This window comes from Hippocampus guttulatus, chromosome 15 (assembly GCF_054856545.1).
Source record: "Hippocampus guttulatus isolate MCC_2025c chromosome 15, RoL_Hgut_1.0, whole genome shotgun sequence".
Classification (NCBI taxonomy): Eukaryota; Metazoa; Chordata; class Actinopteri; order Syngnathiformes; family Syngnathidae; genus Hippocampus; species Hippocampus guttulatus.
Window position 1 is genome coordinate 13,600,374 of NC_141275.1, and position 17,467 is coordinate 13,617,840.

The 17,467-nt window shown below is 46.1% G+C and overlaps 1 protein-coding gene across 3 annotated transcripts in view; it reads right to left on the reverse strand.

Moving 5' to 3' along the window:
- The window catches only part of LOC147194006 (glutamate receptor 4), a 78,744-nt gene that overhangs the window by 40,918 nt on the left and 20,359 nt on the right, over positions 1–17,467 (reverse strand). The window lies entirely within an intron of this gene.

Genomic DNA, 17,467 nt, shown 5'->3' on the forward strand with positions numbered 1-17,467 from the left:
TTAAAATAAAAATTGTATAAACATTTATGTTCAAATGACATCAATGCTAGTTTCGTTTGCCCATCTGAAGTGTTTTTCATTGTGTGTTAGCATTTAGCTAGTCCACTTTCATCAGCCTAAGTGAGGATAGTTTAGTTAAACAAACGACACAGAAATCTCTTTATGTTTACTTTTCCACTAAATTCCAATTCAGAGTGGCCTCTTTTTGAAGATTTATTCACAAACTGCCAGCGCAGCAAATTTATAAGAGACCTCCTATTTAGCTTGCAGCAAAGCTGTGTCCAGTGATTATTATTTATCTCAGTCGAGCGCTTTGTAAGTAAATAAAAGACTATTTTGTGGGAGTACTTTTGCCCTCCGTGATTATATGTCTAGAATTGTTAGCAATTGCTCGCATTTATCCTGCTCACACAAAACCAAAACAAACAAAGAACAGCAATAAGGGGCCAACACAAAAACAAAGCAGTACTTGAATTCCTTTAAAGGACAGCACCACATGGTAAACAAAGATCAGTACCCCTTTCAAAAAAACCTACAATCCTTCCTCTCACTTTCATCTGTGAAGCGGTGCGCTACCCAAGAAGTTTTCACCCCATTAGTAAAACACACGAAAAAGGCACAAAAGGACGCACGAGGCGTTGTGCTGGCCACAGTTTGAATTCGGGTAAGAAAAAACAACTACCGGACTGCTTAAGGGAGATCTCATTATGGAAAGACTGTGCCTGTCTACTATAATTGCCCAACACAGAACACAAAACAACGGGAAGATAATGAGCAGCGTCCTCCTCAGCCAACCTACTGAAAGAAGCTCCAGAGGCTCCTTGCTATAAACAAGAGGGAAGTCAAGCACGATGGCAGCAAATCCCGTGCTTTACTTTGATTACACATGCGGCAAAAGTGTTTTGGTGTTCCTCTTGCAAATGTGAGTTCATATCTAGCAGACACAACATGTTTTGCATATTGCATGCCAATGCCGAGGTTCGACTGTATTCATTTCCAATGTTCAAATGAAGACAACGAACATTTCATTTCATCAACTGCACTAACAAGAGGCTCCAAGTTTTCAGAGGTTGACTGCGGAGTGCCGCAAGGCTCTGCCCTTGAGCCAATTTCATTGGCACTGTATGTGCTCCCCTAGGATCTACATTATTTTTTTTTAAAACATGATATGTCCTTCCAATGTTGTGCAGATGACAGTCTACTCTGCCTTTGACTTCGTAAAACCGTTGTTTGCCAAAATTGAAGTCATGGCCTCCGTCTCCCGCTCACAGTTGGTCCAGAACGCTACCGCTCGTTTGCTAACCGGTACTTGTAAGCAAGATCACATCACCCCTGTTCACTGACCTCCTGTGCCTTTTAGTATTGACTTGAACATTTCACTATTTGTTTTGAAGTGCCTAGATGGCTTGGCAACCGGCTATCGTTCCGACTTATTGGAACCGTATTTTCTTTCAAGGTCCCTCAGGTACTCCGATCAGCTTCCCCTGGCCGTACCGAAATCCCGATTGAAGCTTAGCGGAGACCGGGCTTTTAAATTGGCAGCTCCAAAGCTGTGGAATGAGCTGCCTTTGAATGTTCGGCAAGCTCCCACTCTGCAGGAGTTTAAAAACACACGCCAAAAGGCAGATTTTTATATTTTTGATGTTATTTCTTTGTTCTGTCCTTTAAGCTGTATAGCACCTTCGTTCAACTTTGTTGTTTTAAATGTGCTATTGAAACAAAGTGATACGGTATGATTTCTGGATGACGACCTGAATATTTGAGATGCACTATTTACCTTTTCAAGACGAAAAGATTGCTGCGATTAGCGCCCCAAAGACATAGTAACATATATCTCACACCCATCATGCGTGTCTGACTTTTTGTGCACGCGTCCACAAGGATGACGGCCCTCGGCAGCAGTGGCGTCGCGGTCGAGAGCAGGTCCAGTCGAGCAAGAAAGAAGGTTGAAAATGCTCACAGCCCACTGATGTCCTCTCTCGAGGCTTCACACGCAAACATGCGCACACGCGAGTGCGAATGGCCGCCTCGATAACAACGCATCAGCATGCATGTATGGTAAGCTGCTGGTGGCCGATCCAAACCTGATAAACTTGGCCTCCCTCCCGCAGTGCTTGCCTCTTAATTGCCGCCTGTTTGTTTTATTTTCCACACCGGCAGGCTGTTGTACAGTTAAGACACACGACTGGCAGGGAACGGGCGTCATTCATTTTCGAACACTGCCACTGCTTATAACGCGGAGTCGCGTGTGGCCATGTATACTCGCAGCATGAGGCTGTTTCCTGCAGCAGCAACTCCAGCAGGGACAAGTAATGAAACTGCAATAAATCAAGTTGGTGAAATTGACGTTGGGGGGTTTGGGGTGGGGTTTTTTTTTCCTTACTTGGTGTTCCCCAAAGTACGAGTCTTGAATTAAAAAGAAATGGCCCGTTCTAACTAAAATGGCCAGCTTCCTGTTTGATTCTGGCCACGGGTTCTTTTTGGGCATCCAGCTATGATATAAGTTCACGCAATTTGGTGTTAAAAACTAGCACCAAAGCTCTTTGATTGTACAATTGAAACATCAGGGGTGGACTTGTAATCATTTTGAGAGGTGACATTTGAGATGTACCCCCCTCCCGCCACCGCGACAAAGGGGACAGAAGCCCATAACAGGCCGGCCATCGGTGTCATGGCGGCTCACATGCTGTGCACCGTTGTGACCTGGTAGGCGGTCCCACGGAATCCCGGACCGGTCCATTTAGTCCCACACCATCGGTGACCCTGAAAGCGCATCCGCTAACTTTACACTTCACTGCACAAACAGGTCACACACACACGCACACACACGCACACATTGTGCAGCAGCTGATCAATGCTTCAGACTTGCACGCGTTTGACACAAAACTGGACTTTTCTGCTAGGTTTAGAAAAAAGACAACTATTTTTATTTTTTTTGTCTTCATCAGGCGTCTATAAAAACCATCCTGCTAAGCCATGCTAATCTACTACTGAAGTGAGATAAAAGCGAGATAATCTTTTTTTTCTTTCTCCGCTCGCCCGTGTTGCCCGGCGGGACTTTGGAGGGCTTAACTGCTTTGTTGTCATGTGCTCGAGGTGTAATTGTGAAGACCTGGGCTAAAATGTACCAAATAAGCCGATCATTTAAAGTAAGAAAACAAACAAACCAAACAAACTGCTAATCCATGGTCGACAGCAAATAACAGAGCACACGTCGACAACAACTCACGTTCACACCTTCGGGCAGTTAAGTCTTCAAAGAACCTCACATACGTTTTTTGGGAATACGGGACGAAGCCAGCATACCGGGAGAACGGGGATTCGAATTTGCCGCCCTTTCCGGGGTGTCTATTGGCCGTAGGCATGCATTTATTCAAGCGGAAGACTAATTGAGGTGTCCGTTGGAGTCAGGGCCACCATTTAAGGGAGAATGCTATTAAGATTAAAATGACAGTTTCCTGATTTCGATAAAATGAGACGTTCATTTGAGTGGAGATGTTTATTTTTTCCAGCGAACGGCCCCGGTGACTAACTGAGACGAATGAGGAGGCATAATAGACGCGTGGCCGCGATGAACATGTCGCGTCTTATTATTATTGAAATCCAACACCAATGCGACGGAAAGAACGACCCAGACAAAAGACTCAACCTTGTGACAAGTGACAAGCAAACGGCAAGCAAGATGCTAACAAAGCAACATAGCTCCTTTTCACGTCGAATGCATCACCCGTCAAAGTTCTTTGTTCAGAAATATTTGGTCAATACCAGCTGGCAAGAGAACAAAAACTAGAGGTCGAAAACTAAAACTCAACATAAGCGCATGAACCGTTGATGCTCTTTATTGTAAAACCAGGTGGACTCAACATGCACCACACCAGTTTCCCACCCCCGCGGCCATGACACACTTTTCGTGGCACGCCAGGTGTCAGGACCCCAACGACGCCCCCACCCGACCCTACCGCGCCTCACTCATCTCCATGGCAACGCCGAAACACAACAACATTTTGACTCGCAGGGTGAGGAAAGGACTCTCAAACGCATATTTGGACAGACACAAATGAAAAAGGACAGCAAACAAAAAGGGTTTGAGCAAAATTCTTTCTCATCTCAATCAACCCGATTGGCAGAAAACATCACGAGCTTTCACCGTACTGTGTTTGTTCCATAATCCTGTTTGAAAACACAGCAGCCGACACACATACAGTACGACCGTCAGTGTACAAACATGTTCAACATGGCGCTCGTCTGCGACCATTTGCCCATCCAAATTGATAAAAGGGCCACGGCGGCGGGCGAGCGCTCTCACAAGTGGATGCTCTGCCATGTCCAAACAAAACTGCGGCTGTGTTAACAAACAACAACCAGCATGAAAATCTGTGTAACCAACCATCTCCCCCCCCCCCCCACACACACACACTGCTTAACCCTTTCATGCCTGACCCATCAAGGAATAGCCAGAAAAATCTGATTTTTGGGAACCGAGATGTTCATTAAGCTTTTTCACTAAGCTATACGTTTTCCAGCTGACTTTTGGCAGCGAGAGGCAGGGTCACGCCGGTGATTTTTTTTTCTGTCTGTATATAAGATCTAATGGTTAGAAATGGGTGTTTTCATAACACCATTTGACATCGCAAGATCAACTGCAGAAAAACGTCTCCATCAACTTATCGAGAATGGAGCGGCGTGAGGGGAAAGGGAAGCACAGAAAGGAAAACAATGGAGTCTTTGCGGGGTTGAAGATCAATTTCCCACCCTCCGTCTGGGAGCCGTGAAAGGGGATTTTTAATTAACTCATTCAGTACCAGCCAATTCTAGACCAAGTCTGAAAAGACGTTTAAAAACGTCTTTGGGAGTGAATGAGTTAATTTTTTTTTCTCTTCAGTTTTTGGGAATAATTTTATTTTTGTATATTTATTCATTTAAATCTCTCTCTCTCTCTCTCTCTCTCTCTCTCAAAAGTAGCATATATTCAGTTTTAAGTGTTAAGTGTTGGGACCTCTGACTTCCCATTGGATGTTACTGAAGCAACAGTACACGTCCTTATGGAAACACTACAGCTGGTTGAGTCAAGCCTCCGGACTCAAAGTGTATGATACATCTCCATATGCGCACGCATGTGCGTGCGTGTCAGATTGAATAAAGCACTCGAAGCGCACGCATGTCCGCATTTGTGCACATTCATTTACCTTGGGCAACTCACGTAGAGGAAAAATAAAGACGATCCAAGAGACCAGTGGGGGAGCGGGAGGGAAGTCCCACTGGACATCATGGCAACACATTTTTCCCATAATGCATGAGGGCCACTGAGAGAGCATGACTGCACGCACGCACACACACACACATCGTATGAACACATGCACACGTGTATGGTGCACTTCTGTCAGCTTGATTTTGTCTCCCAGCGTGCCTTGGCGTTCAAAGTGATGGCTCGGGGAGAAGGGGGAGGGTGGTGGGGGTGCTGAGGGGGGAGCGCACTCATCATTTCCACACGAGGCCGTCTTCGGATCAGGCAGCCTGACACTGCATGTTGAAAAGCATTAGCGGGCGCCTTTTACATGGTGCGTTGCCATCATATAACAAGGCCTCACTCCTCTCTAATTAAAAGACGCTTCTCCATAAGAGTCGTGTTGAAACGACAGCAAAATGAAGAAGGCAGAAACGGCGAAGGCCGCCGCCTCGCATATAAGTTGCCGCAGGCGTCGATTTACTCAACTATAGAAGAGGGGGAGGCAGCTATTGCGCAGTCAGTATGGGGTATAATATTAAACGTTATTCGTATATTAATTACAATTTGTGTCAAGTTAAATGGTGAGTTGAACACAAAATAACGATTACAGAGAAATGACTTATCTTTCAAGGGGATATAGTGAGTAAATTGGACTTTGGAAGGCAGCGCTATGGCCACGTGTTGCGTTCCGCTAACCTTTACTGATGAGGCCAGGCAGATATTTGGCATGACAAAAAATTTCAAGGCGCAGCGTTGTACAAAAATGGCGCAGAAAGTATACGCAGTGCGACCTCTCATTACACGTCGGTAAAATATTTCCACGAACTAGCCGTTGCTTTTGCGATCTACGGCGGCAAGTGAATTTCACAACGAACCTCGGATTGGCAGAAACTGTGAGGCGGACGTGCCCCCCCCCCCAGGTGGAATCCTTGTACTTCCAAAATAGCATATTTGTTTTACCATTAAAATGACATCATCAAGAAGCGAAGAACATCTTAGATTGGTCAAAGGTTTGTAATATATAATCTATGTATAGATTCATGCTACCCAGTGAGCTGCTTTTAAAATATTAAACGTATGCCCTACAGTGACAATATATGTGAAGTGACATTTCCATTTCCCGTGACAAAGCCGTCTAATAAACAACTGTTTCATGCCGTGTGTTTCGGAATGAAATACTCCGCTGTAAAACCATTTTTCTCCTCCTTGAAAGAAAAAAAAAAAAAGGGGGGAACGCATCATATACAACACGGCCTACTGCCTAATGAGTCAATACTTCATCATCGCTCGCTATCAGCCCGATCCAGGAGTACGATCCTCTTCCGTAAACGCGTTCAGACTATTTACACAAATGGCAAAAGGGATGCTTGAATACACTCGCGTAGTTGGGTAAATAGATTCAATATCAAATAAAACGCCCGGCATCCATCATACGGGGGGAGACTATTGGCAAAGTGTTGCATAAAATCAGAAGTGAAGTGGAGCGACACAATTACACTAAGTGCCGAGCCTACAGCCTATATGAGCCCGTTTGGGGATGGGAGGGGGGGGGGGGCGGTGGGATGGGTGGCGGGCAAATGAGAGAAGAGTAAAATATAGTTATGGCTGCAAGCAGAGACCAGCAGCGCCTGAAGCCCCCACCAATCGCGCGGGGGGGGGTCCATTCGAGCTGAAACGCATTTACGTCGCCAGACATCAAAACACAACAAATACAAGCGCTAATAACGTAGCGGAGAAGCTCGCAGGAGAATCGCCGGGAGCGCCTTAAAAATGAATATTTTAAGTGCCGGTGCCTTGGGACGCGTGAAGCAAACTCCTTGTAACCACTTTGCATCCATAAAACATGAGATAACCAGAGCGGGGACGAGAGTACGGGGACATTTATTGGGAGGCGACGTACACATTATCGGAGCGCGCTCGCAGACGCGCCGCTTAAATATCTTGACAGCGGACAGCCGCGGGAAACGGTAGCAGTCAAATCAGAATTACAAATACAAACACTTCATTGTTGCACTCAGGGTGCAGTAGATTTTTCAAGTATCTGTTGTTCACTTGGATTTTTTTTTTTTTGAGATGACATTTGAAATCTGCTTCTTGTTTGATCAAATTAGGTTCATTGTCTTTTCAACTTCCCGAGGATAAGCAACATTTTGAAAAAATTGTAAAATAGAGCAAGGTCAATGTCGACTGCAGCAGTTACTGTGTATTTCAAATATTTTCAGAATAGAGTATTGAACAGATTATCCCCTCTATTAATGGGAATGGGATGTAAATGGATTTTGCATCATTATTTGTTTAGTAATATTTTTGTCCACTTGGGTTCGTCACCCTGTTGTTCTACTGTAGTATCCGTGTCGTTCAGTGTGTGTGGTTTTTAAAAAATTTGGGGGTCTGGTCAAAATGCTACCAAAGCCTTTAATCTTAGCAAAGCTACCAAATCCTCCCATGACTTAACATTACTAAAGTCTTCAGTCTCATCAAACACGACCAAAACATCGGACCTCGCATAACCTTTAAAAAAAATCAAATAAATCACCCTAACCCTCGGTCTCACCCGACGCCTTCCGTCCAACCTAACGTTATTAAAACGGTCCTTTCGGCCTTGAAAAGAGCTGCAGAAGGAGCCCGTTGCTTTCTATCCATTGAAAAAGCGCTCTTGATAAGACACAACAATGTCAAGGGACGCACATGAGCGAGCACATATTACGTGCACACTTGTGCACGCACGCACGCACGCGTTGAGTCATCTCGGGACAGGATGTTGGGAAGGATAAAGCGCACTCTGCTTCACTGATTTTTCAGACAGCGCGTCCACCCAGCCACACTTAAACCGTAGCCGAGCTCGGAGGACTTTTGGTCCGAGGACAACAGTTTTTTTTTTTTTTTTTGCCCGATGCTGTCAGATCGGCTCATCGTCACACTTGCACTGAGCAAAACACTCGGGCTTGCACTGGGCCTTCCTCAAGCGTCTGTCTCCAGATCATCGGGGAGGAGCAAACGGGCAGATGTATCCTCCTTACTCAAGTGCTCCTGTCAACTTGGGCGGAGACGAGGTGAATCAAAGCCCGGGGTTCGGAAAACTACGATAAGAGGGCGGGACAGGTCGAGGGCAAAACGAGGACACGTGAAAAGAGCCCCGGCAAGCCTTCACATCCAAGAGCGAGCCCGAATGAAAATGCCTCATATCCGCTCACTCCATCGCTTCGTAGCCGCCCGTCGCCGCATGAGTCAACCCTTCCTCCGTTTCCCGTCCGATGACGTCACGCGCTTCCATTCATGAAAGCCTCGCCGGTGTTAATCTGTTTTTTGTCAACGACGGAGTCACGTGACAAAGCTGCGATGTCAGACGATAACCCGGCGGAAGACGCTCTTAGAATATGGTGCACTTGGTAAAACATCACAGAGACGTCTCACAAATGTCACAAAGCCACTTTTTTTTTTTAGGCAACATCTCAGCCCGGGACAGAGAGAGACTGGACCGAGTGGTCAGGAGAGCCAGCTCTGTCCTGGGCTGCTCCCTGGACACTCTGGAGGGGGTGGGCAACAGGCGCATGCTAGCTAAGCTAACAGCTATGGTGGACAGACCCTCCTGCGCCCTCCAGGCCACCCTAACGGCACTCGGCAGCTCCTTCAGCCGGAGACTGAGGAGAAGGAGAGGTACCGCCGCTCGTTCCCGCCGATTGCTGTCAAGCTATTGAATAGATGGTCCTGAAAACCTGGACTCACCCCCATTCACCCATTTTTAACATGCCTGTATTTATATTTGATATTTATTTATATACTTTTTGTCTTCTTCGTTCTCCCTTTCATAATTTTGCTGCTGTAAATTGGGAATTTCTCCATTGTGAAGCAAATAATATTTTCTTATCTTATTTATAGCTCATCTCTCATTTTGGAAGGATCTACTGTACTGAATAGGAATACGAAAAAAGAATACTCTTACACGGTTGTCCAAATGCAGACTCTCAACACTGTGAGAATTTAATGGTTTTCATGAGACAAGAACAACATTAACGTCCATTATATTTCAGCACATCCAGGCCTCCACAACACACATTTCACAACAAATAAATGCCACCTTGACACACTGTAAAATCGAATATGGCCCCTCGCTAGATATCATCCGGGATATAATACACAACGACCAACCGCAGCTGACATGCTCTGCTCTGCTACCTTGCGCCGACCACCGCGAAGACGTTTGCGCCTATTTTTAGAAAGCGCTGAAAGCCGCTCGGACGGCCAGAAAACATCCAAAGGCGCAAACGATATATATGACGCAGATGGCGGCCAAGCGTTACGTTAGACAGAAGAGAGGATGTCAATTCTTTCCATTTTCAACAGGAATCTGTTGAGCACGTATGGATTTTCACGAGAAGAAATAAGATGGCGAAAAGCAATGGCTGGGGACAACCACTTCTTGGTCAGAACGCAATTCTACGCCACGTGTGAGCACGGATTGTTTTGTACCACAGCCAACAACCGTGAAGGTCTGCTCCCATAAGGCCCGGCCGGCCAAGCGACGAAATGATCCAAAAAGGGGAGCTCCTACTTTCACTCCGACCCGGTTCACTCCTGGCGATTTGGAAACAAGCGGCAAGTGTTCCCACGCCGACGCGGCGCAGTTGTGATTGTGGAACGCGCGCCGTCGGTGAAGGTAAACACTCTGCATTATTCAACGTGGACATGAATAATCCAGAAGGCGTGTTACGTTCGCAGGCCCGGTGTGGCAAAGCGAGTTCTATCCCCCCCGGCGTAAAAACAACTGTGACAGCTTAAGACGAGAGAGCTTGTTTACTCTTATTGGTGTGAACTTTTACAAGTACAGCAAACCGCCGCTATTAGTGAGAGATCGGGACCAAGCATTGCCATTAATACTGAAAATATTTAGAATTGGTTCTTTTGATGATTAGCGTCGACCGAAAGGCTTCGTAATTCCGCAGGCTACGTTACATAAGAGCATCTTTAGACCAAATTTCTCCACCCGTGCCTTGGCATCAGCGGACAAATTAGTCGCAGGGCACATAATAGACAAACTGAGAGGGAAGTGAACTCATGCTTCCAAACAGAAAGACGTCAACTCGCTTTGCAGTAACTTCCGTGAGGCGATAAAAGCAAAAGACACACACGGAGCTCATCCTTCGGTGCCAAGTCAAATTAGCTCTTGTGAGTTGCGCATTATAACAAGACTGAAATTTGTCTGACAGTCAAGGTTAACCTTGCCCAAAATCCAAATTTGACAACTTTCGACTTTGGTGGTTCCACGACACAAAAACAGATTTGTCTGACATGGTCCCTTGCACGCGCTCATTAATTATTGGAGCAGGCGGCTCCTCGTCCCTTTGGTTTTGCTCGCCCTCCTCCTCCTCCTCTTCCTGCGAGGTTGCTACTTCAAGCAAAAGCGCACCGCCAAGAATTGGCTCATCCGGCGCGTTTAATTACTCGACGCTTCCAAGAAGCCTCTCCGCCGGCGCGGACGGCGAGAAATTCGTACATCCGGTGAAGCGGGCCGAGCACAATCGTGCGATGCCCACGTGCGACCGTTTTCAGTGAAGGCAATGCAAAAATTGGTGCGCCCGAGGACGATTAATTCATCGGGTGCGTAATAACAAACAGCGACTCAAAGAGGGTCCTCATTATTTATTCTTTCTAAATTGGAACAAATTGGACATCAACCAGCATCTGTTCGCGTCAAACCAAGGGGATTAACTGACAAATAGCGTAATTCCTCAAACAGTGGCACCGACTAGACGAGAGGAAATAAACGCCTTCCCCAAACGCCGACACCCCGCAAACAGACCTCGGAACGGGTAGCAACTGACTTGACGTGTCGGGAATCCTGTTCCGCGCCAGTACAGCGGACTTCATTCATCACAGCGCCATCTAGTGGATCTTGCGGTCACTTCCGAGGCTGCGACAAAACTGAAATGGATTCTCCACGTCGCTACAACGTTAGCAAGATAGCTAACCCTGGTCAACTCACTCAGTGAGAACGCAAAGGGGCCAACCAATTGCATTCGATCCAAAAGTTGCGCTCACGGCGAAGCCAGCCAGGCCAGTCCAGCAATCTCCACCTTCCATCCACCACTCCGCTAAGCCGGCGGATGGTACATGCATCTTCCTGGCGGGGGTACGCGAAGACAGCTGGACCTCTTCATCTCTATATAAATCTCCACCGGCGCGAGACAGCGCTAACTCTGACCTCATTACAGCCGCTAACAAGTGCGCGCAACACCGCTTGGGCCCGGGATTTATCTTCTTCAAGGCGAACCACCGGGCCTTATTTGGACTCCAGCGCCGGCGCTCTTGAGCGGATGCACTCGTGGGGCGACAGGGTGACAACGAGATAGAACGAGATGGACTTGGATTTAATGGTTTAACGCGCTCCTGGGTTAGCTATTTCAAACAAATTTGGGTTACTTTGAACCCAGCAGTTTTGAGAGTGTATTTATAACGGTTACTTCATGTCATATGTCGTGGTTGAGTAATTGAGATTTGCGTAATCCACATATCAAACACCCTTGCTGACGTTTCTGTTAAGACGTCACACTTGCTCGACATTCCGTGCTCAAAATCAAGACGATACTTGAAGTGGGTTTCGATTCATTTCTTCCGCAAAGGGGCAGGGGAGGGGGGGGGGGGGGCTTGCATAATGCACGTTAGGGGCTTGAATGTTCTTCACCGAGGAGAAGAATCATCTGGCCTGTCTGCCTCATTAACCCACCTCAGCTTCCCTGGGGAGATAGGAAATAACTCCAGGAGCGAGGGAGGGGGTGTTCAGGGTGAGCCGCAAGACTCGGCGTCAGTGGTGGTTGTTTGCAGCATTTCAAAGAAAACCCGGAGAGTGACGCAAGGAGAGATGAGTCGACTTAATAACAAACGCGCCGTTTCTGACACTTACTGCTTGCGCGAGCAAAGTGGATTTAATGTCAAAGCGCTCATAAAACAAACCCGCCTGTCAACGCGGTAGCAATTTTTACTTAAACTGACACAAAGAGCTATGGTGTGACCTTATTATTCACCGGAAAAGACAGCAAAACGGCAGCTCCTTAAATTGCCGGGGAACTTTCAAAATCAAACGCCCTCAAAATTGGAATAAATCAAAGTCCAAACTCCAGAAATGCCTCAAAAGTCCAACGGAACTTGCTTTGTTTTGAAATGTTATCATCCAAATTTTACGGGTCAATAGAATAGCCAAAAACTGAACTCAAGTTAAAGTACTGGTACACTTGAATAACGTCACTCTAGGAAAAGTAAAAAAGTAGCCCTCCAAAAAAAAAATTACTTGTAAGTTAAAAAAAAATAAGATTTTCCATCATTTCCAATGGGAAAAAAAATGGTGTTGCACAACAGATAGCATTCAACTTTGGAGCGTCTGTCCAACTGTATCTTAATAAAAAGCATCCGTCTGTTTGGAACCATTTGTAAAGCTGATAATATGAAAAATCACATCATTTTCTCCTCGTTTCTCCGGCAGAATCAAGCATCTCATCAGTCCGCCTCGCAAAATGTGTTTTCTCTGTGGGCCGTTAATGTGCATCATCATGGAGTCTGTTCCCACAGGATCCTGCAAAGTCAGCGGATTTACTCAAATAGAATCGGAGAAGCGGTAGGGTTGGGGGGAGGAGGCGGGGAGGTGGGGGGTCTTTTTCGCAAAGGTTTCAAGGACAATTCATTATCACTTGCGACGGGATGAAGGCGGGATATTGTGGCGGCTGGATAGTCGACAAGCCGCTGTGTTGAGTCTCTTACTGGGCCTGGGAAACGTCAAGGGCAATGTGGGGGGCCCCCCCCCCCTCTCTAAATCCTCTGCGGCACTCAGAAAATAAGCCCTGACATCAGCTGTGTGCAAATGTGCCCAAAAAGGCAACGTACGATGCAGCCGCTTTGTCGTTTGCCGCAAAGCAAAGCTCAAGACTTTTGTCCCGCCTCCACGTGAGAAAACGCGTCCATTGTCACACTTGCTTCATCAAACCAAACGCCAACATTCTTTGTCTTTTACCGTTTCAAAAGGAAATCAATCGCATTATACGGGGGCGCTTAATATGGAACACAATTATTTCACATTAGTTACACATTTACCAGTGCCGAGGTTTTTTTCAAAAATCCGATTTTTAAAAACTATTTCATAGATTTTTTTTTTTTGGTACATTTTGAATAATGATTGATAATAAAGGAGAACAGCAAACGGGGGAAATGGATACAAGTACAGAGAAAAAAAACTGCTCTATGAGGGTATTTTGGGAGGGGCGTATTCTACGCGGGTGTGGATTTTACGATAAACGTATGATATGGACAATCAACATACAATTTTGCACAAAGCCACTTTGAGATGCCGCAATAACCCTCTCAATCATTTGATCCCGTCCCTTCCCTTTGGACCCCGACACACACACACACACACACACACGCACACACAAACAGGCCCGCCTCAGTCCACAGACCACCGCTGAGGAAATCTTATCCGCGCGCCCGATAAAAAGTGCAATAATTGGCCAATCAACTTACAATCAGGCCGCTCGACTCCGGCGGCCCGCCGGAGAGAGTTGAAACGGCGAGGCCGTCCAAGGCCGGCTTTGTGGAGATAACGCTGGCACACGCACAAACATGCTCACACACAAACAACACAGAGTGACACAAAGGCTGAATGGTGTGCATGGGAAGAGGTAAGTGCAGTCATCATTCGATGGAGGAGTAGCATAAGGTCAAAGGTTAAAGTGTGCATGTGTGTCATAGCGATACAGAGATCCTCATAAGGGTCGCTGGAAGTGCTGGAGCCTATCCCAGCCATCTCCGGGCAGAAGGCGGGGACACCCTGAACCGATTGCCAGCCAACCGCAGGGCACACAGAGACTAACAACCATCCACTCTCACACTCACACCTAGGGACAATTTCGAGTGTTCAGTCAGCCTGCCGTGCATGTTTTTGGAATGTGGGAGGAAACCGGAATACCCGGAGAAAACCTACGCAGGCCCGGGAGAACATGCAAACTCCACACAGGGAGGCCGGAGCTGGAATTGAACCCGGTACCTCTGCACTGGGAGGTCGACGCGCTAACCACTGGACCACCGGGCCGCCCTGCTTCTAACGTAACACTTAAAAATGGCAGGCGTTCATTAAAACGGGTTTCTTATACTGTACAAAATAGCGGCAAAATCAGCGAAACCGCATGCGCCGTCTGCAAAAATAGAGCCCTTGGAGTGGTGGAAAATGAAAAGCAGCTAATTGCTCTTAAAGTCTCTCAGACGTCAGATGGCCAGTAGGCTCCACGCTCGCCTGGAGACAAAGAAATCATCTGTGTTGAACGTGCGAGTGTGTCCAAACAATTAGCTCGCTGATTACACGCTTGTTAAATCTCTAGCTTTGATGGAGAAAGCTGTCACGGACGCTCTTAATTATGTGCGCTGTTCATTAGTTCCACGTCAATGTGGCCTCAAGAGGGAAAAACCTACCTGACGTGGTTCATCCCCCCCCCCCCCCCTCCTTGTGACCTTTCGCGCCGTCCCAATGGATGGAAGAGGAGAGCTTGCCAGAAGAATGGCTTTTTCTCGTGTTTAATGCGAGAGGAAAACATTCCTTGACCTCTTTGGCAGCTCCGCCGGGACGCTACCAATGTTCTCTGCCCTCATGACACCGCGCTGTCGGCTTATACGGCTTCTTTAAGACAGGTGTGGTTTGTGGTGAGGATTGCACTGGTCATTACTGCCTCGGGTGAATAACGAGCATGCGGCAAAATGCCAATAGACTTTGTTCTGGGATACAAAATTAGGCTTGGGGCCGGGGGGCGCTCTATGGGCTCTATTTTCATGACCTGTACCAGTCTGACGCGAGGTACGGTCTAAATATATGCAGGGGCAGGCCAGACTGGGATTCGGTATTTTCGCAGATGGACCCGGTTCGGCGCTAATGCTGAACGGCATCTATGTTGCAGCGGGACCTTTAATTGAAGCAACGTAATGGCAACATGTCGACAGACAATTTAATAGCATTCATAGTAATAATCCTTATAAACTGCAAAGAACGACGAATATTAGTGCCGTACTGAGGAGCTCTGAGTACAGTCAACAATGTTTTGAAAAAGTACAATTTTATGGAGTTCTATTTCTCCTAATCAAATTAGACATTACAACACTATTTGGTGTTTTTGGGCAAAGTCTTGAGCAGAATGTCGGCATTTGTAATCATTTCAGTAAGGCGTGTAAAATTCAGGACAATAGGCTGAATGGACCCAGCATGTCACTTTGCAGTCGTGAGCTTTTTGATTCGTCTAGTGTCCTTCTTCAAATATTCCGGGGCGTCTCTGTGTGCCAAAATTATTCCACCCAATTCGTTCGGCTTTCATTAGCGTTAATGTTGCGTGAACAATATCGATTTTAGCGGCCGGATGAGATGCGGCGGTTTTAAGGTCAACGCGGACACGGGCGGCTTTTTTGGTTCACTTTGTTAGTGACTCGCGCATCGCTTCCAGGTATTTAATAAGTTTTAAAAAAAATCTCATTATCTGAACACGTCGCGTGTCAAATGGATTGATTTCAAAATAATAGGAGAGTTGGAATTTGAATGCCGCTCATACAATCAACACAAAGAGTTTGGCATGGCTTCCTTTTCTGTCCTAGTTTAAGAGAAGGAAAATCTTTCCGAACATCCTCACATCGCTCCCCAAAATAGACCTTTTTTTTGTTTGTTTGTTGTTTTAATTGAGTGAAGCAGGAAGCTGCGCAGACGTTAGAAGCGGTTAAATAATCGTCGCCCTCATCAAACATTCCGCGGCCCGCCGCGGCCTCGGCGCCACGTTCCATCAGTCGGGAGCGAATTAGTTGACTTCGGCGAGTATTTTGGGGCGCCGTATTCAAAGAGCGATCCACAGTGAGTAAGGAAATAATGGACATACACGAAGATATCATCCATTCGACATTCAGATTAGTGCCATAAAAGAGCTAATTAACTTTATAGGCAACGTGTAAAGTCTGGCTAATAATTAAACGAGCGTGAGCCTGTTTGATGATTCATCACCGCATCACCGTGGGATATTTAGCATCACAGAGAAAATAAATCCATACATACATACACGCAAAATGCTGCATGTGACGTCACGAAGAACATGTTGGTAGCCTGAGATTTAGCCAAAGAAGGAGCAAAACTCATGCAGGTGTAACAAAAAAAAAAAAAAGGTTTTCTTCTTTTGTTTTAGGAAACAAATATTTACATGTGTCACCATCATAGGTAAAGATGACAATCATCTTTCGGATAACCATGGCCTAAGAAGGCAAAGAAAACGGTACAGTGTTGACTTTAAATCTTATATACGGTGCGCAGAGGTGATTTCATTCATCAAACAGCATCGGTGGGCTCAACGGTTGATTGTTGTTTGGTGCAAATTGCCTCCCCAGAGTTCTTGCCCGAACTGTGTGACCTGAACACACACACACACACACACACACACACACACACGGATGCCGACACAAGCCTCGGGGGGCACTTACATAACTAGCACACAGATGGGGAGGGGGAGGAACGGGGGGAGAGGCGTGCCGGGGAAGAAAGGGGACGAGTCAAAGTTGAACAAGGGGTAGCTCATTTGAGATAGTTTGCCAATCTTTTTGTGTCAAAGCTTCATTCCATTCTTCCATTCAGCTTCATTGGAATTTGACTTGAGAAAAATTCTCGTGGCGCACCACTGAACAAAAACGTGGCAAAAGGTACAAATGGCGATATGATCTTGTCTCAAGTGACTCACAAGCGGACTGACTAACTAACAATAATTTCATAATATAAATGAAAATAATAAAAGATACTTTGGATACTTTATATATTTTAAAACATAAGTCATAAGTTTAAATTTTTTTTAGAATAACATTGCTCTTGTAAATAATCCAACTTGAATAATAAGAACAATAACTTGGATTGAATCTGATTCGAGCGTGCAGGTGAACCTAATTTTACTCCGTTTGTATTTCTTTATTTAAAGCACGGCTCCAATTTGACTGTATTAGCCTCATCGTTGTTTGACCAGGGGGGGACTGTTACTTATTTTGCATCTGACCTTAGCAAGCAAACAAAACAAAAGCGCCATCGCTCGCTACATTCGGCACAGGAATGAAGTTGAATCGAGTGGAGACCTATAAAGTCAAACACTTTAAAGCTATTTTGTACTTCAAGTTTGGATGGGCAAACATTTCAGGGGTAAACATGTCTTTGTCATTCTCACTATGAGTGGACGTTTTTGTGATATAAAACCC